At 38.8% G+C, this 26,032-nt stretch overlaps 1 protein-coding gene across 5 annotated transcripts in view; it reads left to right on the forward strand.

Annotated features, from left to right (window-relative positions):
- Positions 1-26,032, forward strand: part of LOC149143192 (putative mitochondrial import inner membrane translocase subunit TIM21) — a 376,722-nt gene that overhangs the window by 237,651 nt on the left and 113,039 nt on the right. The window lies entirely within an intron of this gene.

Here is a 26,032-nt window from a genome sequence, read left to right on the forward strand (position 1 = left end):
TAAGTTAGTTCTTTTTTAGATATTCTTTATTTTTTTAGTTGGAGTTTAGTTTTACATTTTAGGATTTTTATCAAAAATCAAAAAATATATTTTAGGTTTTATTTTTAATTAATTTAGTTTTAGATTTTTTTTTTTTTTTTTTTTTTTCTTTTTTGATTTAAAAAAAAAAAATATAAAAAATAAATAAAAAGGTTTATGTTTAAGCTTAGTTAAATTTTAGAGTTACGTTTTTTTTGGTTAATCTATAATTTAGAAGTTTGTTTTAATTTAAATTTTGGCTTTGTAGATTTTTTAATTTTGATTTAGTTAAGCGTAGATTTTAATTAGATTTTGTTTTGATTAGCTTTTAATTTTAGGGTTTATAAATTTAGATTTTTAAATTTTCAAAAAAAAAAAAAAAAAAAAAAATTGAAATTTTTTTTTTTTTTGTGGGAAAATTATTTTTTGCCAGTTTCAGTTGTCCATCATGTTATATCTTTCATGCTGATGTCTGAATTTTCAAGTCGAAATACGAAATCCAATGTCTGGTCAATAATTCATGATGCTCATGGTGGTTTAAGGCATTTATCTCTTCAAAGTTTTCAGTTGCCGGATATCGTTTTGGTCACATGATTTAGCTGATGATAGATGGTTGCTGTTCATGGTCCATGTTTCTTTATCATTTAAAAAGTAATCATTTAAAACATTGACTCCATAAGGCACTGGTCTATTAAATCTCTAAATCCATCGAGCCCTTTTTTATATCGTATTTCGTGTTTCCCAACCAACTGGTCGACAGTTGGCCTCATCATCTCACAGGGACTACCCCCCTTAGCCGCGGGAAACGGGCTTAAACGGAGGGATCGGGGATCAGAGTGACAGCCCCCGGTCTGAGCGTTGTCGTGCCAATCTGCGCGACAACAATGTCTGACCTAAATTCCAATGTCTTTGTTGTGCATGCATTTCTTCTACTGTTATTTATTGTTCTGCTGCATTATTGATGTTATTATTTTCTCTACATAATTGCTAATGACGATATGATATAATGGGGTGAATGTAATGTGTAGATGATGAAAAGTTTTGAAAATGCAATTATCTTCAACAAAAAACAATTAAGCCCTAAAATTAACATTCTCATCATTGGAGAGACTAAAAGGAGGAAAAAGGAAAGAGGAGACTCATTCTTCATGTGTAAAGTTCGAGAAGAGATGAGGAGAAGTAGATAGAAGAAACCGGGATAGCATTTGCTGAAAGAGAGACTGATTTGCAGCAAGGAGAAGGCAAGTAGAAGTTCGAATCCCAAAGGTGGACAGTGGCATGCATACTGAGAAGGTACAAGCAAGTTCAACATTCTCTCCAGCATAGATTTTGAGGCTAGCAGCGTGAATTTCGGGGGTAGTTAGAGCATTAAATATAGGTCTGACATGCCCAAAAATCAAGGAGAAAATTTTGGTCAGAGGGTGCAAAAATTGAGGTAGTCTTGCAAGTCTATCAACATGATTTTTGAGGAGAAAAATTGTTGTCAGTGGAACAGAAAATGAGGACAGAGTCTGGTTTGAGGCACAATTTTTGAGCATTGCGAAGTCAGCTTATGGCATGAATTTCGTGGGGTCAAAGTCTGAACTGTAGCATGAAATTCGAGGAAGCAAAGAGTTGGACAGTGGCATGAATTCCAATCTAGAGATTGCTGTATTGTGGCACAAATTCCAATGTAGACATTGCCGTACTGTGGCACAAATTTAGAAATAATGGCATGATTTTCTAGAAGTGGACCCGAATTCGAAGGAGGGAGATAAGTACCCCTGTGTTGTAATCAATGCTATAAATTTTCTTCGAGATAAAAGTAAATAAAAGTCTTCTTCCTACTAGTTTTCCCTTTGGGGTTTTTCCAGGTTTTAATTGACCAAAAATTAGTGTCTAAATTGTTCATGTTTGTGATATTTTTTATCAGCTGAAAGTGAAAAAGTAGTGGTAGCTTCTAGTGTTTCAATTGACTATAATATTCAAGTTTAAATCTTAGAAATAACCATGGGGTTTGGGCATTAAACTTGATGTGTAAAACAAATTGAAACTGGTTGGGGCTACAAGACATAAAATTTCTACGTGGTATCAAAGCAGCAAGTGAACCTACATCTGATAAGGTGTGACCAACAAACATTAAATGACCTCTATACCCAAAGATTTGTGGTTGAGAGGGAGAGTGGTTGGTCATTTTCAGTGTTCAGAAGTTGTGTTGGTTGAGAGGGTCAAATGGCTGCTGGTTTGAGGTTGGAGGATATTCTTGTTGCTTGACGAGTTTGAGTTGTGGGATATTGTTGAGAGTGCAGTATTACCACCTATTGATCCTATTCAGTTGGAAAAATTCAAGCATAATGTGAAGGCTAAGAGGATCCTTTTTGAAGCAATTAAAGGCCATCTTATACCTCGTGTATTAGGGAAGAAGTTTGCGTATGGGATGTGGGAGTCCTTGATAACACTGTATCGAAGCACCAATGAGAATAGGAAGATGGTGTTATGTGAAAAACTAAGAAACACCAAGATGACCAAGACTAACATAGTGATTTCATAGCTTACCAAGGTCACATAGGTGAGAGATGAGTTGGCTACAATGGGAGAGGCTATCCTTGATGACCAATTGGTTAGAACGACATTGAATGGTTTTCCCAAGAAGTGAGATGGATTCATTGATGACATTGTTGCTAAGGAGCATCTTCCAGATTAGAGGAGGATGTGGGATGATTTCATCCAGGAGGAGACTAGGTGGAGTGCCAAGAATGGTAGGCAACATGGTGGGGTTGTTGAGGAGGAGAATGATGCCCTCACAGCTAAGGGAAAGAAGAATCCCGAGAAGAGGTCCTCTAGTGGGGCCAAGTAGCGGAAGGGGAAACAGAAAGTACAAGAGAAGGACATGAGCAAAGCGAAATGCTTTGCTTGTTAGAAGATGGGTCATTATGCCTTTCAGTGTCCCAATAAGAAAGGGAAGAAGAAGGGTGTTGCAGCATCAGCCCAGATGGATGAGTTTGCCACCAGATTTGACATAGAGTTTTCCTTAGTGGCGAGTCTTGCCACTAGTGTTACATCTCCTAGTTTTTGGTATGTATATAATGGAGTTTCTTGTCATATGATAGGAGTTAGAGAGCACTTTACAAGTCTTAATGACACTGATATAGAATTGGAGGTGGTGCTTGGAGATGATTCCATAGTCAGAGCAGTGGGTGTGGGCACTGTATCCTTTCAGAGGGAGTCACAAACTCCCTTGAAAGTGACAGAGGTCCTATATGTTCCAGGGCTAAAGAAGAATTTGATTTCAGTTTCCAATATGGAGGATAGGGGAAATGTAGTGGTGTTCCGAGATGGACAGCTACTGATGTAACCCAGGGGATCTAGTATCACTTATGCTAGAGCGATTGGAGTTCGCAATGAGAGGCTCTATAGGTTAATGTTGTTGAGAAATCGATAGGGGAAATAGTTAGGGTGATTTCTCTTTACTTGATAATTGTTTCTGAACTTATGATGGCTTCTTATTACTTTTATTATGTTTTGTTCATGAAACAACTACGAAAACCATAAACCATGAAGATCACAAACAGACAATGGACACAAGATGTAGGCTCCAAGCGAGGGAAAAATCCCTCCAAGGGGAAAACCTAGGAAATCCTTCTTGTATAGAATCAAATCAAATGAGAAATCCAAGACCTCCAACAAGACTCAAGTCAGGCCTCCTCCCAAGCTCTTTCAACAAGATAAAGTCAACTCAAGTCAAAACCCTCAAAACAACTTCCAACTTCAAAATTTCAGCCTCCAGCTTTAGAATTTTGACCCCCAGCTTCAGAATTTCAGAACTACAACTTTGGTGCCTGCAACAACTTCAAAATTTCCCACGTGTGAGGAATTTAGTGTAGAAACTTCAATTTTCTTTCTTCCTTCTTTCTCTTGCTTCCCAACTTCTTTGTCTCTTGAATTTCGCTCTTCTTGTCTTGGAGGTCAAGCTCTCTCTATTTATACATATCCGGGAGGTTGAATTACCCCTTCCAGGGTCGACTTGTTGAGGCAGGGCCGACTTGGTCTTGTTGGTACAAAAATGACATTTTTGACTCAACTAAATTTCTTTTTCCATTTTCTTTTCAAAGTCCAAACGAGATTTGACTCCAATACAATACTTTGATTGATAACAAATATTCTGTTTACTCAATAAACCCTAGAAGCATGAAGAACATGCTTGACCTAGATGACCAAATAATTTGAGCATGAAACCCATGCTTAAAAATAATATTTTCTCTTATTCTTTTTGATCTTTTACATAAAATATATAATGATGTAAGTACAATATCAATTATCAAGACTGAACCTAGTTACTAACACTCCCTCTTAACTAGGGAGGTACTCATAATCCCATAACAGGTACAAGGATATTCTCAAACTGAAATGTTCTCATAACAAGAGTCAAATTGGTAAGCCATCTTTTTAAGCATCAACATCATGACCAACATTGTCAAATACCAATATAGTAAAGCCTTTTGACTAACAAACTCTAGCTCTCCACAATATTAGAGCACAATGCTGGGAGGCACATATATAGACACCTCAACCTCTCAAGGCACATACCCCATCCATATGTTAACAAGGTATGTCCTTTCAAGACTTCTTATCTTGGATTCCTAATCCTCAAAGAATATTGGTCCTCTTCGACTACTCTTACCTTGGATACCTTGTCAGGTCCTCAAAGAGTGTCGGTCCATGGGACTACTTCCTATCTTCGATTTCCAATCCTCAAAGAGTACCAGTTCCTAGATGCTTATCCAATCCTCCATTCTCCCTCCTAGTGTGATACACTAGATGTACAGTGGTTAGTCTTGGCCTAGTGCATGACACCTATGGAGAATATAGTGTCCACCATCACATCTTCTCAACCAAGGAGGAGGTCCTTTCTCCTTATCCAATATGAAGGACATTTCTTTCTCCCTCTCAATCAGGGAGACTTCATTATAAACATATACTTCATTCTTTGTTCCTTTAATTTGCTACTTGTTCTTGCCGTGGAGATCATAGTGGTAGTTGCAAGGGCTCCTCTCTCTCATCATCATATCATATTTGAGCTTCAACCTTCATGGATGTTGTGGAGCCAAATTCCTTCTTCAATCTTCCTTTGTGACAAGGTTCTTGTCATCAACCTTTTACATCACTTTCCATTAATCATTTTCATCATCAATAGCATCTTGCCAAACCAATCAATGTAGAGTTAATTATAGCTTCCTCTTGTTCATTGGAAACTGAATATCACTGGATTCAACATGGCCAACATGCTATCTTGTGACTTGCTACCTTTTTCGACCTTCATGATGTGCATATTTCGATCATCAATACTTTTAAGCCAAAAATAGTGTTGTCCATTCAATCCATGAGATTGGAATTGAGCTTAAACCAAACAGTTGTGGATATATAATCTTCAACTACTATCCTCCCAATCAATACTTTTGCAATATGTCCTTTCCGGTAGCCAAGTCATATCTCAAACGAATCATCAATACGAAATTATCAAAATCAGAGTTATCCATGTCATGTTTTGTCAATAGCTCCCTCTGAGATCAAAATCTCTTTGTATGGTCCATCTTCATACTAGAATTCTTCTTCATGCTCTCTGCCTTTCGAGTATCAATCAATGTGGAGTGAACTAATCAACAAGCTTCAAGAGACCATCTTCCATTCTACAAGAGACCAAATCGGATGTTGATCAATATCATTATATGTTCTGCCAATTCATCATATTTCTATATACTGGATAATCATATGGAAGAGTTCCAAAACATATCATCTTGCTTATCTATGTATATGGAAGAGTTCTTTCATATTTTTCATGCTTCTTTGTGTTGAGAAATTGAAAATAAGAGTTCTGTCTATTCTTATCCAAAACATGTCATGCTTGTGTTCCCAAGCATATTTCTGCAACGAGCTCTTCCTGCGATATTACTTGAAGACATGATATTTAAAGAGAAGCTTTTAAAGATATACACACCTCTTACTTTATGCTTGCCATCTAGTACTCTTCTTTTGAAGGAGCTACATCTCTTCTTGAGGATGATGTTCAATATGACATTCTTGCTCTAAGATGAGAAATACTCTATTATATCTTCATATTGCAACTCAATTATCTTCATTTCTGCAAGCTTTGTTGATGCTAGATTCCATAATTTGTGTAGACATATACATTTTCATCATGTTATAAAGATTCTTTCACATAGTGAGGAACTTTTTTAATCACTATCAAGGATCCTTGTGATCCTTTCTAGATAGTAGACTACTTCTATAATGATGTGGATGCCAAAATGTAACTGTATGAATGGTGGAATGCTAGATGGTCCAAAATCTTCTATCTTTGCTTGATGAATGCTACCAATGAGATGCAACTGATGGTGTAGACTCTAATCCTTCCAATGCTTTGTGCTTCTTTCCATGATGCCATCCTTCAAAAACTAGGCTTCCTTTACAAATGCAACTGTACATGCTACTATAACAACCATCTTCTAATGAAAAAGAAAATATACCTGTAACCTGACTTGATAGTGGGAAAGTTCTTCAATAGTATAGATCCTTGTTGTCTTCATCCTTCAATTTCTTTTTAGGTTCTTCATTTTTTTCAACAATATGTGCTCCCCTTCTTTCCTTCCTCTTGTTGTTCTTTTTGTTTTGCGGGTCTTTGGGACAATCTCTCTTAAAATGTCCACACTCATTGCATCCAAAGCATTGCACCTTGGACATATCTAGATTTCTTCGTGGCTGATTGTTGTACCTTTGATGGGGTTCATGTTGGAAAACCAGAAAGGCAGTAAAGATTATCTAGATCTTGATAATTACTTGTGATGTTACTTGCTATTACGATTCTTTATATCTACTTTCTTTAGTTCATCAAGTAATTACACAAGCAGCAACACATAAAACAATGAACACAAGATGTAGGCACATGCCAGGGCAAAACCCCTCTTGAGGGGAAAACATAGTCAAAGTAATTCTTCGTTTCTATAGTATGCTTTGAGACTCTTCACCCTAGACCTTGACCTAACCTTCCCTCCACACCAAGTCAGCCTACAAAAGATTGATCTCTTTCTAGCAACTTCGACTGTGCAACGACTTGCGGCAACACACGACTTTCGACAAAGTCCAACTTGGGAGACATCGTTCTCCCAATCCAGAACACGAAACGGAGAGAGACCACCACCAAAATTTTGATTTTCCTTGACTCCTTAGAATCCCCCAAACCCACATTCACTTCGGCTTCCTAGCAGCAGACTTTCCTAGCGTTCTACTTCGCACTTCTGCCCAGAAGAGAGAGAATGAGAAGTGATGCCCCAGATGAATTCGTAGTCCTTCCTTTTATGTTGATTTCGGGTAGCATCGGATATGCTCTAGCCACGAAAATTGGTGGAGAGGCTAAAGCACATGAGATCTCCAATACCTAGAAATGGTTTGGGTAGATTCTAAACAGTTTGGGAGATATTAAAATAATTAATATTTTTAATGGAGTCCCTAAGTCCAAACTTAGGGAAAATAAAATATTAATGTGAATTAATGTAAGAATATGTTAGAAAGTCCAAAAAGTCATGGATCAAGTCAGATCTAATCTTAGTCGTTGATTAGGGGCTTAATCTCGGCCGTTGAATTGTCAACGAGAAAAGTACAAGAGGAGGATTGAGGGTCAATTGGAGAATACACTGAGTTCATCAAGATTTCGATTTTTTGAGGCAGGGTTTGCTGAGGAAGTCGAAAGAGTGATAGAGTTGCAGTTGAGGGGCAGTGAATATATAAGCAGAGAGGCAGGGATAGTACCAGGAGGATTAGCAAAGAAGCCGTGAGAGGGACGCAAAGCCAGCTAGAGGCTCACGAAGAGCCAGCAAGGGCTCACGCAAAGGCAGCTAGGAGTTGCGTAGTGCCTCAGAGAGCCAGCGTGGGTGACGCAAAGGCTATAAGGGCTGACACAGTGCCTCCAGAGGCTGACGTAGGGCAAGGCAAGGTGATGCTGGGCAGACACTGGGCCAGAAAGGGCTGACACAGTCCCTAGAGGCTGACGCTGGGGTTTTTGTGGGGCATATTGGAGCTGGGAGATGTCAGAGTGTTTATCCAGGGATTCAACCAGAATATCTGCTTTCGAGTAGAGAGGCACTATTGCCGAGATTATTCTCTCTTGGGTGAGCCGGTTTTGGAACCCACATTGTATTCAGAAACTGCATAATAATAAAACCCTCAGATAGCTACACCGACTTTCTTGCGTTGGATTTTTCGGGGACATTGGTCTGAAAACAACAGTGTCACTTGTGTGCTTGTTTTGTTTCCTTCAGTTGATGATCTGTAATGTGTTGAGCATGTACTTGTATTTATTTTTAGTATTTACATGGTAAATAACTTGTTAATAAATCAGAAAGTACATGAAGGGTTTCTAACATGTTAGACTTAGAAATTCCAACATGATATTAGAGCATGGTTGTAGATCACATGAGAATTGAGGACATCAACCGAGCAGAACAACAACAACAGAAAACAACTATCCCGAGTGACAGAAGCTGTTCATAGCAGAGAAGCAGCAAGGAAGGGGTGACGCAGTGCCTGTGTCATCAAGTTTGAGCCGGGAAGAGGAGTGCAGTGGCAGAGGGAAGCAGACTCGACCTACGGAGTGCTCGATCATCTTTCTCAGTCAAGAAGGATTGATGCTCGTGGCCAGGAGGTGCGAATTTTGCTGGTGCCAGGATTGCGCAGAGCCTAGAAGCTCTAAATTTCAGTTTTGCTAGGGCTTAGATGGCTGTGGGTAAGTTGCAAAGTGAAGCTGGTGGGGTATTGTAGCAGAACAATACCTAACAGGGCAAGACCAAGGAGGAGGGAGTTGCTACAGAGGATTTCTAGCCAAGAAATCAGGATTAGTGGTGCAGTTGCACTAAGGATCGGAGTGGGGGGCATCTCGACATTGGCAGAGGGGTTTCCAAGAGGGAAATCGAGGCTCAGATGGAGTCACACCGAGAACTTCCAGAAGGGAAGTAGAGGAGCAGCGACATGGCAGTGAACGAGGTAAGAGACTAGGACAGACTAGACAGAGCCTCAAACTTCGTAGTCTGGAAGGCCATAATCTTATCCGTTCTAGACAGGAACCGTCTCAAGCACTTTGCCTTGAGGGCAATAGCGGTCCCAGTTGACCCGACTGATACCAATAAGTACGAGGATGCAATGGCGAGGGCCAAGAGCATCATCCTTGACAGGGTTAAGGACCATGTAGTACCACACATTGCCGAGAAGAATACGACAAATGAGATGTGGGAGGCCCTAAAGAAGTTGTATCAGTATACTTCCGTGCAAAAGAAGATGTTACTAGAAAATCAGCTGCGGCCATACCAGATGCAGAAGGGAGAATAGATCGACCCCTTCCTCGATCGATTGAAGGAGATCCGGGATCAACTGACTTCCATAGGGGCCACGCCGGATCAAGGATTGATGGTGAGAACAGCCCTGAACGCAGTCTCAGAAGACTGGGAGGTGTTTGTCCATAGCATATTGGGTAGGGCGACCCTTCCAGATTGGGAGGAAATGTGGGTGGCTCTTCGCCAAGAAGAGATCAGAAGGCTAAGCAAGGTGGGAAGCAACGACAAGGGGATCAGAATTAAGGAGGAGGAAGAGGAGGATGCTACCCTAGCATCTGAGGGAAAGCAGGAGAAACGGAAGAAGAAGGACCTCCCCAAGGTCAAATGCTTCAACTATGGGGAACTGGGTCACTATGCAAGCCATTGTCCAAGGAAGAAGAGCAAAGGAGATGCTTCCGAGACCAAGGCAGTGTTAGCAAGGGTGTAGAAGGAAGTGGAGACAGATGATGACTGTGTCATGAGTGCTCTCACGCCACTTGAGCGGAAGTGGGGAGATATCGAGTTATAGTCAGACGGACTACAGGCGATAAGGGGCAGGATCCTTGAGGTACCCAACCTCTTGGATTATACCTGGTTACGGGAGCCCTGAAGAGGAGTAATAGTGCTGGCGAATGTCGGTAGAGACAGATGCGGATGGAGCGACAAAGGGAGCTATAGTGCAGGAGTTCTAGGACAACATGAGGCAGTAGTGTGAGATGCACATAGTTGATGTAGTAGTGCAGAGGTCAGAGAGGGAGCACTTGTCAATGACAGAGGGAGCTTCAACATCGGGAGTGGTTCTAGCCTGACAGAGATGTTCGAGTTGGGAGATCAGTTACTTACTTTTCAATAATTGAGTTGCAGTGCAACAGTTAGTAGTGGCAGTGCTATGGGTAGCACGATGCAGCATGATGAGAGAGGTTGCAGTGTAGATGCGGCAGTGGCAGTGGCAGGGCCATGGGCAGCAACACAGATGCAGAGGGAGCGTCGTACAGGCAACAGTGGTAGTGGCAGGGCCATGGGTAGCAGTACAAGATGCAACAGTGTAGAGGATGTTGGGCAGTAGGCCTAGCATCAGCACAAGGGCCAATGCCAGATGGTCAGAGTGATGCTCAGTGAGGAGTATTACTAGAGCACAGTCTTCGCTAAGAGGGATTGTTGACTTGGGGTAACATCAGATGTGCTTTAGCCACAAAAATTGGTGGAGAGGCTAAAGCCCATAAATGGTTTGGGCATATTTTAAACAATTTGGGAGATATTACAATAATTAGTATTTTTAATGGAGTCTGTAAGTCTAAACTCAGGGAAAATAAAATATTAATGTGAATTAATATAAAACTGTGTTAGAAGGGTCCAAAAGTCATGGGTCAAGCTAGATCTAATCTTAGTCGTTGATTAGGGACTTAATCTCGGCCGTTGAATTGTCAATGAGAAAAGTATAAGAGGAGGCTTGAGGGTCACTTGGAGAATGCACCGAGTTGATCAAGATTTCGATTTTCTGGGGCAGGGTTTGCTAAGGAAGTCGAAAGAGTGATTAGAGTTGCAGCTATGGGGTAGTGAATACAGAAGTAGAGAGGTAGAGATAGTACCAGGAGGATTAGCAAAGAAGTCGGGAGAGAGGGACAGAGAACTAGCCAGAGGCTCATGCAGAGCCAGCAAGGGCTCACGCAGAGGCAGCCAGGAGCTGCGCAATGCCTCAGAGAACCAGCATGGGTGATGCAGAGGCTCTAAGGGCTGACGCAGGGCAAGCCAGGGTGATGCTAGGCCAGAAAGGGCTGACGCAGTCCCTAGAGGCTGACACTGGGGTTTTCGTGGGGCAGATTGGAGTTGGGAGCTGTCAGAGTGTTTATCCAGGGTTTCAGCTGGAATATCTACTTCCGAGTAGAGAGGTACTACTGCCAAGATTATTCTTTGTTGGGTGAGCCGGTTTTGGCACCCAGATTGTATTCAGAAACTGCATTATAATAAAATCCTCAGATAATTGCATCGGTTTTCCTGCATTGGGTTTTTCCGGGGACATTGGTCCAAAACAATGGTGTCACTTGTGTGCTTGTTTTGTTTCCTTTAGTTGATGATCTGTAATGTGTTGAGCATGTACTTGTATTTATTTTCAGTATTTACATGGTAAATAACTTGTTAATTAATCAAAACAAGTAGGCAAAAATAAATCAGAAGTACATGAAGGGTTTCTAACGGGTTAGACTTAGAAATTCCAACATTTTATAAGCTTCTTGTGGGGTATAATGGGTCCTTAGGCCGACTTGATCTTCTCTTAGGTCGACATGGTGTTGAGGTTCCATAATTCATATGTGACTCAATACTAACCAATTTACATGATTCAAAAGCCCAAGAAGGGTCTCTTTAAATGTACAATAATTCTATAGATTCAGAATAAATCCTAGAAGCCCTCAATGGGGACTTTGACCTAAAACATGGTGACCCATGCTTGAAACCCATGCTTCAATAAGTCACAATAATAATAATAATAATAATAATAATAATTTTCTTTATTCTTTTGACACGTTCAATACATAATATATCAAGTACATTTTTGAAGGCCGAACATAGTTACTTTTTCGAACACTCCCTCTTCACTAGGGAGGTATTCATAATGTACATATACAATGGAAGATCTCAAACTATATGAACCATGAAGAACTTTTAGGCACCACAATGCCATGGACTAGATTCCTGACCAGGGCAATCTATCCAACCAGTCACTCAACAATTTAGGCACTGCAATGCCATGGACTAGATTCCTAACCAAGGCAATCTATCCAACCAGTCACTCAACATTTTAGGCATTGTAATGCCATGGACTAGATTCCTGACCAGGGCAATCTATCTAGGTGGGACTAAGGTGGACTTAAGCTTTCTACCCCTCTAGGTACCATCAGGCTTACTTGCTAACCACCAATCCAAAATCCAGGTGCGTGTCAGAGCTCAATGACCAACGCCACCTTTCCAACTTCGGGGACTTAGACATCAACACAAAGTGTTAGCCAGGTGTGTACCTAGGAAATGCTTCACTCACAAAGCCTCAACACCTCGTCATCCCATTGGTCAATAGGGCCAATCTCTCAAACCATAAACCATGGTTTCCCGGTCAAACCCTACGACCTAAGAGAGAAATCCAGGCCTCGATACATATAGGGCCAATCTCTCAAACCATAAACCATGGTTTCCAAGTTAAACCCCATGACCTAAGAGAGCAATGTAGGCCTCAATGCTTATAGGGCCAATCTCTCCAACCATAAACCATGGCTTCTCGGTCAAACCCCATGACCAATAAGAGCAATTGAACCCTTGAGGCTTATAGGGCCAATCTCCTCAGCCAAACTTCATGGCTTTCATGTCAAACCCCATGACCAAGGGAGCAATCTCCATCCATAACTGCTATAACATCAACACTCCCTTCCACCAAAGGAAGCATTCTCAATCACTCCAAGCATGTCCTAGAAGTTCCCCAACGTCATCGAGGGATCGAGGTTTTGTTAGAATGTTAGAAACCAACTAGATCATAGAAATACATAGGAGCCTCATTGCTCCACTTGTTGTGACCTCTCACCACGGTCGTCTCTGCACGTGATCAAACAATCCTGAAGCTGCCCTGCTTCACAACTCACCAAGCAACCTATAATATACTTTGTTTCAGTAGTGTTGTCACCTTCTTGCTCGTTGTAGTAGATCCCCAAGATGAATCTGTGAAACCAACAATTGCACTCAACACATCCCTTAGCTCAATTATAAACTTTACCATAGCTACTCTCTAGTCATCATGGCAATCCTGGTTTCTCCCTCTATCATGGAGGCAATTCTTTCTGCCACCATTGCTTCCTATGACACATAAGTCCTTCAAATTTGCTGGCTAACCTTCTTCTTCTGAACTAGGAGCCTTTTTGGCATGATTCAAGATGTCAATACAATTTCTCCCTTGTGAACATGAATCACTCCAGGGAGAATCCTCTTGTCACACACTTTGCTTCGTTCTTCCAACACTTTCATCTGCTACTAGTAACTGCAATCCTCACTAGGAGGCCCTGGAAGAACAATTACAAAGAGACAAGGCAAAGAGGCTAACTAATAGTAAAACAACAACAATAATAATCAAGGAAGAGAGATATAAAGTACTTATCTTTGAGGATTGTAGGGAATTGTCAACTCCCTCTTGATCTTTGCCTTTCTGCAGAAATCATTGAGATCCATCTACAAATTCATAATCCTTGTCCTCATCATCGGCATGTTCCTTTCCTTTCCTTCATGAGCTAGAGTTTCTTCTTTCAACAGAAGCATCAACCTTCAATACTTAGGTTTAGCTTTAGGGTTTTGTTCATAAACCCTAGGGCTTTCTTAATCATATCCTTCAAGATTTGTCTTGGGCTTATAAACCTTAGGACTACCAGATCTTCCAAGAAGGGATTACACTTTAACACAAGTGTTATAACTCTTTTCTTCTCATCTCCCTATGTTTCCGGAGCACCTTTCTTGATTCCAATCGAATTGATCATGTCTCAAACATTTGAAGGAAAATCTCAACCATATACTATTCTAACAATAGCTAGAATCAAGCAACGACTTCAGTAGCATCTTTTATCATAGATATAATGGTACAATGCAAGTCATCCTTTGCATCTTTGACAAGAACCCTTACGTAATCATATGAGATATTTCAAGATATATAGCATTAAGGTTTGCAACTTCAAGAAATACTTCTGCTTTTGAACACATATCTTACTATATGATGTATATTAGGTTCATACTTCAATCCAAGTAATCTCGGTAGGCCTTATCTTTCTTTAGTTCTTATTTGAACCATAATCCATATGCAAACATGTGATGATGTCATTACTTCTTGAAGCTATAGATTATGTTGAAATTTTGTTGTAGCAATCACTTATTATAAAACTTCTTTATGCTGCATATTAAAGAAACAATTGTAGATAGAACATAAATCAAATGCACAATAGAGGACAACCAAGAATATAATGAGACACAAAGAATTTAGGTCCAATGACCAAGGCAAAACCCACAAGGGAGAAACCCAACCAGATTCTTCTTCTATTAGAAATCAATTCTTCAGTAGAGATACAAAGTACAATGATAGATCAAGAGAATGAGTGAGTTCACCGAAATCTAAACAAGTTGTAACATGAAGATCACTGGTAGCAACAACAGATTTACACATTGAATCAACCATTCCTTCAACTGAATCAATACTGAAACAGTGGAGCACTGAATCAACCTTGGCTCACCAAGTTCTGCTCTTATTCTCCAAGTTTGTCTCTCACAATCTTTTTCAATTCTCTCTAACACTTTCTCAAGTTCAAATTCTTCTTTTACAATGCACAAGTAGTGAGGGGAGAAAGAAGGATGCACATATATATAGGAGGAGCAATGAATCAATGCCATAAAGGAGTAACTCGCATGCCAAGAGAGAGAGTAACATATGCCAAATTAGGAAGAGTAACTTTAGCCATTATGGAGAGATGCAACACTGGTAGCAACAACAGATGCGCACACTGAATCAACCTTCGCTTCAACTGAATCAATACTAAAACACTGAAGCACTGAATGAACCTTGGCTTACCAAGTTCTCCTCTTACTCTCCAAGTCTCTCTCTGACAATCTTCTTCAACTCTTTCCAACTCTTTCTCAAGTTCGAATTCTTCTTTTACAATGCACAAGTAGTGAGGGGAGAAAGAATGAGGCGCGCGCGCGCACACACACACACACACGGAGGAGCAACAAATCCATGCCCTGGAGGAGTAACTCGCACCAAGAGAGAGAGTAACATATGCCAATTTAGGAAGAGTAACTTTAGCCATTATGGAGAGAGATAACAATGATAGCAGTAGCAGATGCACAACCTGAACAAACCTTCCCTTCAATTGAATCAACACTGAAACATTGAAGCACTGACTCAACCTTGGATCACCAAGTTTTGCTTTTACTCTCGAGGTCTCTCTCTCACAATCTTCTTCAACTCTCTCTAACTCTTTCTCCATTTTGAATTCTTCTTTTACAATGCACAAGTAGTGAGGGGAGAAAGAATGAGGCACATATATATAGGAGGAACAACGAATCCATGCCACAAAGGAGTAACTCGCATGCCAAGAGAGAGAGTAACATATGCCAATTTAGGAAGAGTAACTTTAGCCATTATGGAGAGAGGCAACACATGCCTTCAATGGAGGAATCTCACATGCCTTGAGGAGTATAACTCATACACATTTAGGAAATGTAACTGATGCCATTAAGGAGGTACGCATGCCTTTGTAACATATGCTTTTAAAAGAGAGTGTAACATATGCATTAAAGAGTGCGTAAGAGGAATATTTTATGACATGCTTTTATTGAGTATAAGAGAATGTAGGAGAATTTTTTATGACATGCTTTAATGAGTGAAAGAGAGTGGAAGAGCATTAATGAGAGTGTAAGAGGAATATGCCATGCCAATAATGATAGTGTAAGAGGACATTATTAAGAGCCATGATTGAGTGTCTTGAAATTCCTTTTAATAATAATAATAATATCATAAAGAGAATAATACTAATATTGATGAGAAATAATTAAGTCAAGGTTGAACTTTTATGATTGATAAATGATAAGAAGTCATTTTTTATCAACAATACTTGATTGCCAATTGATGCAAGGTGATTTACTATATTGAGACTTTCTATTTTTAGAAATTGTCTTTAGGCTTTTTATTTTTAGAAATTTTATTTTTAGAAATTCTACTTTTAGAGACTCCATTTTTAGAAATTCATCCTTGAGCAACCAACTTTCAACACACCCTCTTAGCTAGGGAGGAATTTCTTTCTGCAACAAAGATATATGCTTTCTTTGCTTTGTATCATCTAGAATAATGACGTCTCACTCTAATGAAGAGGAATCATCATAGGGGAGATTCCATCACCCTATATTGACTTGGGGGGATTGCCACTTGCCAACATATGACAAGGATCTCACACTATTAGAAAATCGAAAATGCAGAGAGATTTTCTTATGTTGATAATTACTTGTGATATCTTTGTGCTCTTATTAACTTTTTTATGTTCTATTTTTATCTTTGTTTCATCAAGCAATCATCAAAACAAAACATGAAGATCAACAACACCAGATGTAGGCTCTCAGCCCGGGTAAAACCTCTCTATAGGGGAAAACCCAGTGAAACTCTTCCACTAGTAAATCAGATATAGATAGTCCAAGACCTTAGACCCAAAAAACCGTCCTCCTCCATCAAGTCAACCTTTCAAGATGATTCAACAAACATTGGTAGTCCCTTCTTGTTTTGCAGCGACAAACTAACAACAATCCAAAACATCGGCCCCCAACAACATCGAATTTTGATCCTCAGTAACAATCTAGAAATTCGACCCCAACTACTTCAGAACTTCAGTGCTCTAGCTTCAACACTTCAACTTTTCCTGCAATTATACATGAATTCCTGCAATTATACTTGAACTCCTATAATTGCGAATTCTTGAAATCATACTTGAATTCCTATAATTGCGAATTCCTGCAATCACACACAAATTCATGTAGTTGCAATTCTTGTAATCACACTTGAATTCCTGTAGTCACGAATTCCTGTAATCACACTCGAATTCCTGCAGTCGCAAATTCCCGTAATCACATTCAAATTCCTGTAGTCGTGAATTCCTTTAATCACACCAGAATTCCTATAATCACACTTGAATTCCTGTAGTCAAACTTGAGTGTCTTGTCCTCCAAATGAGGTTGAATTGCTGCCTTTATATAGTAGATTCTGCCCCTCAATTAGGCCAACTTAGTGTAGGAGGCCTAAATGATTTTACATAGAAATAAATTTCTTTCTTGACAAATGAAGCCCAAGAAGGGTCTTTTACATTATGACAAAGACAAGGACACTTGACATAAACCCTAAAAGCCTACAATAAATGCTTTGACCTATAAACAATTGATCCAATCATGAAACCTATGTTTTAATAAGTCAATTTCCTTTTATAATAAAATTTATTTTTCTTCCTTTTCACAAATACATTACATCATGACTCAAATACAATTATGAAGTCCGACACTAGTTACATTTTTCAACACGCACAACCAAGTCTCAAGTTTGCTTGGGGGAGTAACCCACTTCTCAAGGATCTCGCACAACCAAGTCACATCTCTGCTTGGGGGGATAACCTACTTGTCAAGGATCTCGCACAACCAAGTCACATCTCTGCTTGGGGGGATAACCCACTTGACAGGGATCTCACACAACCAAGTCTCATGTTTGCTTTGGGAGATCCACTTGTCAACACATGACAAGGATCTTGCACAACCAACGCTCATCATCCATGACCACCCTCTCTAGGAAGGGTCACATCCGTCAGTTCAAGTTGCTCTTTGAAAACCAAGAACTTCCTTTCGACAAAGGCTTAGTAAGAATGTCAACAATCGGTCATCAGTTGTATATGATGGAATCTTGTATCTCAAATGCATCATCTTGACTATCCACATTAGCAGGAGGAAGATGAGTGTCTCTTTCCTTTCTAAGAGCTACATCTTCATCAAATGTTACATCCTTGCTAAACTCTATATTTCTTTGTCTAGGTACATATATTTTTTAAGCTTTAGAATTTTCACAATAACCAACAAACGTACCTTTCTTACTTGAAGCTTCCAACTTGGTCCTCTTTTCTTTTGGCACGTGGAAGTAGATAGGGCGGCCGAAGATCCTCAAGTGCCCAACCTCGGGTTTTTCACTAGAGAAGACTTCTTCCAAAGTCTTGTTGTTTAGAGCACGGTGAGGAGATCTATTTTGAACATAGACAACTATGTTAGCAGCTTCTCCCCATAGAAACTTTGGTAGTTTTTGATGATGCAACATAGCTTTGACTGCTTCCATGATAGTTCTATTCTTTCTCTCAACCACAACATTTTGTCTTAGGTTATACGGGACTGTGGTCTCTTTCCTGATTCCAATTTCTTTGCAAAAGTCTTGAGCTCATGTCCACTTCATGTCCACTCAAGTCATGAGATGGCTCGACATCTTCCTCAATCTTGATACAAAGTACTGGTGATGAGGCAGGTTTTTCTTTCTTTTTTAGATGCGAGGGTGGCTCCTTCATTATCCTGCACCAACTTCCTCTTGGAATTTACTGTTCTTGCACTATTATGCATCCTAATGATCTTTAGGGTCTGTTTTTCTTGATCACATTCTCATCAAGAAGTTAGTGAAAGAACCATTCAAATACTCATGCGGGGAGAATAATCAATGATCTAAAAAGATAAATTTAAACAAGAGTAGTGACACAAAGAAACAACATAAGACTTGAAAATACTAATTTTTAATGGGGATTGAAGGAAGCTGTTAGCTCCCTCTTGATCCGGCCTTTATAAGTTACCATTGTCCATTAGTGATATGTCATTAGCAAAAGAAATGCATCTTCTTGAACACCACTTGGCAAACTCCATCATGATCCACTCTAATCTCAAACATTTCGTAAGCCAACTTTCTCACATGAGGTAATGCTTTATAGTGAAGATGAGCGAATTTTCGGTGCCACAATTTACATTGATGATTGCTTATCATGAATTAATGCATGGATAAGTCTTCCATTGATTTTATAAAGATCTTCGAATCTTGATCCCAGAGTGAAGACATGTAATAATAATTATACATATTGAATTCATTGTCTGCAATGATATTAATTATAATCTATCTTTGATCACTGCAAAAGAGGTTAGTTTAGAAAACTATCATTCCATCCTTTAGAAAAGTCATGATTCTTTCTTACAATCACTGTTGTTAGTAAACTCTAATATCAAAATTACCGAAACCCATAAGATTGTGACCTTTCTCATACAATTTGAGAGGGTCAAAATTCCCGTATCTTCAACATTCAATTTCTATCAATTATTTTTTCATAACCTTCAATGCATTATACTTCTTTTAAGACAACATTTTCTTGTACATGCATAAATAGAATTGAAACTACTCTTTACTTTTACATGCATCAACAAGTACCAAGAGCACAACTATTAAACACAATCAACACCTTAATTACTATTTGCAAAATTACTATCATATATTGAGTTCCTTGAATTCTTGGAAGAATGGTAGTAGTAAAATTTCTGCAGAAAAATTTCAGAAGTAACATTTTAGCAGTAAGATTTTAGTAGTAAAATTCTAACAGTAAGATTTCACTAGTAAAATTCAGAAGTAAAATTTTAGCAGTAAAATTTTCAGCAGTAAATTGAAGGGGTAGCAAGTAATATTTTAGCAGCAATGAGAAGGGACAACAAGTAATATTTCAGCAACAAATAAGAAGGGGAAGATCTTATCTTCTTGGACTTGTCTTCACCAAAGCTTTGATACCATGTTGAAATTTTGATGTTCTATGCTGTAACAATCACTTATTACAAAACTTTATGCTGCCATATTAGATAAGCAATTGTAGATAGAACATAAATCAAACGCACAATAAAAGACAACCAAGAATACAATGAGGTACAAAGAATTTAGGTCCAATGACTAGGGCAAAACCCACAAATCGAAAACCCAACCATAGTCTTCTATTAGAAATCAATTGTTCAACAGAGATATAGTGTACAATGAGAGATCAAGGGAATGAGTAAGTTCATCCAGATCTGAACACGTTGTAGCATGAAGATCGCTGGTAGCAGCGACAAATGCACACATTGAATCAACCTTCCCTTCAACTGAATCAATACTGAAGCACTGAATCAACCTTGGTTCTCCAAGTCTGTCTCTCACAATCTTCTTCAACTCTTTCCAACGCTTTCTCAAGTTCGAATTCTTCTTTTATTGTGCACAAGTAGTGAGAGGAGAAAGAATGAGGCACACATATATATAGGAAGAGCAACAAGTCCATGCCTTAAAGGAGTAACTCGCATGTCAAGAGAGAGAGAGTAGCATATGTCAATTTAGGAAGAGTAACTTTAGCCATTATGGAGAGAGGAAACACATGCCTTCAATGGAGGAATCTTGCATGCCTTGAGGAGTGTAACTCATGCCCATTTAGGAAATGTAACTCATGCCATTAATGAGGTACACATGCCTTTGTAACTTATGCTTTTAAGAGAGAGTGTAACATATGCATTAAAGAGTGTGTAAGATGAATATTTTATGACATGCTTTTATTGAGTGTAGGAGAGTGTAAGAAAATCTTTTATGACGTGCTTTAATGAGTGAAAGAGAGTGTAAGAGCATTAATGAGAGTGTGAGAGAACATTATTGAGAGCCATGTTTGAGTGTCTTGAAATTCCTTTTAATAATAATAATAATATCATAAAGAGAATAATAATAATATTGATGATAAAATATTAAGTTGAAATTGAACTATTATGATTAATTGATGATAAGAAGTGATTTTTCATCAACAATACTTGATTACCAATTGATGCAAGGTGATTTACTATCTTGGACTTTTTAATTTTAAACTTTATACTTTTAAACTTTTTATTTTTAGAAATTCTATTTTTAGACTTTTTATTTTTAGAAATTCTATTTTTTAGAGTTTCTATTTTTAGAAATTCATCCCTGAGCAACCAATTTTCAACAGATTAGCAGGTGCATATTCTACATCCATTGATTGATAGTACATGAGCTCTTGAACAACAACTTACAAGAATCTTATTCAAGACATACGTTTAAGGTCTTCTAGGGTTTACAAACGCTAAGGAAAAAATAAGACCATCATGTTGAGTGGTTTTATCATTAATGCCAACATCAAGCTTTGAATGCTCTTAATATTTGTCTATGGATTGCATTGATTGGAAGCTCCGTTGGTGAAGAAGCCATGGAAGGGTGAGAAGCCCTGGCAGGATGAGAATTAATGTTTTTGTTCTCAAGACCATCTTCATTTGATTCTGCTCATCGTGTTGATTCCAATGGTAGGCGGCACACCACATAACTCCTCAGGGTTGAGGAGAGATGGTTATTCAAAGTTTGTGCCCTGAAAGTATGGTCAAAATCCCGAAAATGAGATGATAAAGGTAGTTTGATGATTGGTTGATTAATGGCATTTATTCTCAAGAAAAAGTTGATTAAATTACATGGGTCTTATCATCCCTTAAATTGAGAAATATTCCTTCTCAAGTTGACTTTCCAAGAAGGATTTTTGTCAAGTTTTTATTGGGGAAATAATTCAAAGGACAGGTCGGCTCCATAAATTGTCAATTTGAAAATTCAAACTTTGAATTTGTCAAGGTTGGCTTATGGCTTTAGGCCATGTCACCCTCCTCCCTCCCCACCTTCTAGAAGCCCCCTCGTCTATTTGAGGCTCGGTTTTGTCCAAGACACACAAGAATCAAGCTTGTCTTTCGTATATATTTTGAGGCCTGGTGTATTAAACGTCCATCTGAAGTTATGCTAAATGTTTAAGGGGATTTCTTGGCTCAAAAATTTATTTTACTTTTTGTGTGGATTTTCACTAGGTTAATGACATACCTTCGAGGCATATCTTGGCACGGTTCTGAATCAACTTTTATTGATTTTTATGGCTTGTTTATTTTGAGGTTGAGTTCATTTTGAGGCCCCTATTCGCATAAGGTTTGGAGCATTATCATGGCCCTATTTTAGGGCTTATTTAAGACATAGACCTGTCCTTGTTATGAGGCCCTTCTCGGCCTTCTTGAGGTCCCCTGTGTGTTGCAACTTTCTGTGAAAGAACTTCGTTAGATCTGAGTTACTTTTGGGCTTGATCTTATATTTTTCTGTGGTGATCCGAGGGTCGAGACCTTGCCTGAGGACCCTTTTTGTAGACTGTTGTAGGACTAATTGAGCGTCTGTTTAAGCCCTGTCCAAGGCTCTTATTCACAAAACAGAGGCATCCTTTTTTCCATATTCCTAGCATAGTTTTTACCTTCTAATTTAGACATCTGAAGGGCTCCATTTCAACCTTCTAGACACACATCTCTGTGGCTTTTGCTCGCTGATCTCAACAGGCATTTCCACTGAGGCTAATCTGATTTTCGGTTGAGGTTTTCTTGGGCCTTCCTTAAAGCAAAATTCTGGTCTTCTCGTGTGTAGTCTTGTGACTTATTTCGACCTCATCTGTGACTGTTTTTCGCTTTGCTATAAGGCATTTTAGCAACATACTTACACTCTTGTTTGAAACTTTATTTCCTGATTGGTTAGGGGTCTAAATCCAGGTTGACAGGGCCTGATCTAGGTCATTTGTTTTGATTTGAAGGTGTTTTGCTCCAGCCCTACTAGAAACTAATCTTTGGCAGTCTTATGTTATAACTGAGGTATCTTCAAGACAAGTTTGAGGCCAAGGCTAAAGTGCATCATCCAAAATTTGTTGAAACCTATCTCAGTCATCTCAAAAAGAAATATGAAGCAGAGGTGAAGTTTTTGAAGGCATCAATGGTTGCAAATTAGAAACATAATTTTGATAAAGGAAAGGGCAACAACAGGTCACACTTGAAGGGCTATTCAAAGAGAAGGCATTCTTACAACATTATTCAAGATCTTTGTTCAAGACATGTTATTATAATCCATGTACATCTCATTTTTGAAGTCAAGATAATTGGCATTATAGACAATAGTTCAATCTTAACAAATTTGAGGTATGAGCTTATTAACTGATCATATTATATTTGATGTCACTCTCAATCAAGTTTGTTGATTGAATCGTTGTAGCACATACCTTGTGATCCAACATGTATCTAAGAGAGCTTTGTTCATTGACATGCAATATTTCATGGATTGTAGACATTCCACCACACTGCATATCTGGCTTGCAACAATATGAGTTTCATATGATCTCTAGGCCAGTGATTTTTGATCATTGACATGCACTTGATGCAAAAGCCTTATATTGATGTTTAAGTGTAATTGAAGAAAGTATTGCGTCAACTATTATTAATTGTATCAATGCTTCTATTTATATGTCACTAATCTTCGTAGTAATGGACGAGTTGACATATGGTTGAGCGAAAATTGTCTAGCTAGGGTTTGACACACTGTTAAGTGACTGATCAAAATATTGTTAGGGTTTGACAGAGGCATAGATATCTTGAGCAGAGCTGTTGAGACAAGTTTTGTGTTCGCAAAGTTTGGCGGATCAATTATGATTGTATTGGGATTGATGTATGACACTGACCTTGATTTGAGTTGCTGATGCAGACACATGTATGCTTTTACTAGGGTTTACGATGTTGGATTGTTTGAGCTAGTGAAGTGTGAAGATGCATCTGTTTCCATTTGTTGAGTATGCTTGCTAAGAGTTGCTAGTGAGAGAGGATGATTTTGTGTTTCTACTCTTGTATCTTGCTATTGTCAAGCAGTCTTGTATTGTTGGAAGTGAGAGTATTGTTGAGAAAAGTATTGTATAAGCAGAATAAGATGATGAACTTCGTATTGTATTACTGCTACTAGTTACATTGATGCTGCTAGTGTTTGGTTTGAGTTGTTCTATAGGATGGTATTGATACAATGATTTCATCTCAAAAGCTTGTTTGCCATTGGACATACATGTTGAACAATAGTAGATTTGGTTGTGAGTAGAGAGAGATGGTGTTGTTGTTGATGACCTTGTGCCAATATTTCAAATTGATAGAGTTAACAAATTATTTTGATATTTATTTTGATATTGAGCACAGACAAATCTAGTATGAAAATTGTGAAAAGTGGTCCACTGGTGAATTGAAGATTGGATCCTTCAGGGCAAGTTGTGGCTTGCTGAGTAGGGTGGCAAGGTGGTGCAAGGTGGAGATTGGAGTCTCCTTCAGATTGGAGCTTGCGGACACTTTAGGGCGGTAGGGTGGTGCCAAGGTGTTGGAACGCCCTTTCAATTGGAGCTAATAAAGCTAGGGTGTGGGAATGTCTTTCCAGTTAGAGATGGTAAATCAGGGTGTTAGAGCTGATAATTTAGGGTGTTGGAGTGTCCCTTTAGTTGGAGCTGATAAATTAGGGGGTTGGAGCCTCCTTCTAGTTGTAGCTAGTGAATTGTGGAAGTTGGGGCTTCCTGTTAATGTAATCATTAAAGACCTATAGCAAGAAGCGTTCAGTGGTTTTTCTCCCAGAGGGGTTTCCACCTAAAATCGTTTGTGTATTGTCTCTGATGTTGTGCTTTGTTGAATGGCATTGTGATGTTGATTTATGTTGATGTGATGCTAATGTTATTTAATGCTTTGAAGATTAAAATTAACTAAATTACGTGAAATACTAATTCACCCCCCTCCTAGTATTTCCAACAATTGGTATTAGAGTTGGTTCCTTCAGTTGCAACCTAATAGCTAGAAGGCAAATCTCAGGAGATTAGAAATGGGAAGGTCAAAGAAGCAAGTTGACAAAGATTTGAAGGAATCAAAGGAAGTCTCTGATATTGCAATAGGTTTAGAATCTGTTACAACTAATGAAGAGAATCTGGCTGGTACGGTTCCATTTTATGATGATTTTTGTTTTGAATTTTGGAAAGATAGAATGAAATCCTATTTGGAAGCTCTCGGCTATGATGTACTGTATTCTATCATTTCTAGAGACACATCTACCAATGAATCAAGAAGGTACAATGCAAAAGCATTGAATGTCATTCTAAGTGCCCTGCTAGATTCTGTGAAGGCCAAAGTGGATCAATGCTCATCAGCGAAACATCTTTTGGAGAAGCTTCAAAGTCTTCACTTGAAGAAGCATGTAGGTCAAGATGAAAATGATGTCAATCGTCATTCATATAGAGAAGATGTCAAAGAATCTGACGATGACGAAGAATAAGAAGCGAAAGTGGACATGGACAGAGAATTGGTCGATGACTTAAGTGATCTCAACAAAGCAAGGAAGCAAAATCAAATACTTGAAGCTAAAGTTACTCAAAAGCAAAAGGATCTTGATGCAACTCTAGCTGAAATAAAATGGCTCAAGGAGAAGTTGCAAGACACTGAAAAGAAGGATCATGTTATTAATGAAAAGAAACACGAAGTGGCTCGGTTAAGTATTATGCTACAAGAAGCAGGAATAAGAGAAGGTATTTTGACAAGCAATCTCAAAGAAAATTTCAAGAACTTGAGCAAGCTTGAAGTTTATTTTAGTCAACAAGAAAGGAAACTTGAAGAAGAGATAATCTCCTTGAAGACCCAACTTGAAGAAACAAGAAAAACTGAATAAATAATAAAGGCTTAGGTGTTGAATAAGGAAAAAGATGACATGCCCAGTATTTGGAAATCTTCATGTGTCGAAACAGGTGAAGCTCCATGCGTTGATGACACAAGTTCCAAGAACCCAACGAGCAAGATTGAAGAGAAGCTTGATAACATAATCCTTCAAAGGCCAAATCAAAGTGAAGGGCAGAAGAAGGTTGAAAATGTTGCTGCTTCAAGAAGTAATGCTGAAGTAATCAAGGACAAGGATCAACAAAGGGCTGTACCTCCTCCAAGGAAGAATGTTTGTGGCAAGAGAACCCTATTGCCACAGACTTGGCCTTGAACTTTTCAATATTTCCATTTGTAGCATGTTTGATCTTATAGATCCACTTGGAGTTGGCCATTGACTTCCCCTTCAGTTGTGGCACTACATCCTAGACATCATTCTTCACGATGGAAGAATACTCTTCCACCATGGTGTTGACTCATGACTAGTTCATGGGCCACCCCCATAAAGATGTGCAAACCATTGCACTTGATTCCTACTTTAAAGATATAATAACAATATATTAAAATTCAAACTTATAAACCTTAGTAGG

This window comes from Pinus tabuliformis, chromosome X (genome assembly GCF_031772625.1).
Source record: "Pinus tabuliformis cultivar Carrire ecotype Pingquan chromosome X, CPIR1, whole genome shotgun sequence".
Lineage (NCBI taxonomy): Eukaryota > Viridiplantae > Streptophyta > Pinopsida > Pinales > Pinaceae > Pinus > Pinus tabuliformis.